The sequence below is a fragment of the Ranitomeya imitator genome, chromosome 7 (assembly GCF_032444005.1).
Source record: "Ranitomeya imitator isolate aRanImi1 chromosome 7, aRanImi1.pri, whole genome shotgun sequence".
Taxonomy (NCBI): Eukaryota; Metazoa; Chordata; class Amphibia; order Anura; family Dendrobatidae; genus Ranitomeya; species Ranitomeya imitator.
Window position 1 is genome coordinate 187,464,203 of NC_091288.1, and position 290 is coordinate 187,464,492.

The following is a 290-nucleotide window of genomic DNA, read 5'->3' on the forward strand; positions in this document are numbered from 1 at the left end:
GACCGCTCCCAACTGCCTGACTCTCCGCGGCAGGAAGCTCGTCTTAAAGCGACAGTGCCGCGGTCTGCAGCCGGCTGTACCTGTTACTCGGCAGGAGGAAGTGTGGAAAGAGTTAATGTCACTGGCTGCTGGCTCCTGTGCTGGAGGAGAGGAGGTGTGCTGAGCTGAGGTGACATCATGGGAGAAGCCCTGTCCCCAAAATAAAAGTCCCGTAAAATCTGAAAGCTTCTTTTTTTCTGCAGCAAAACCTGATTTCTTGGCAGGAAAGAAGCAAAAGGCATAACGTAGGT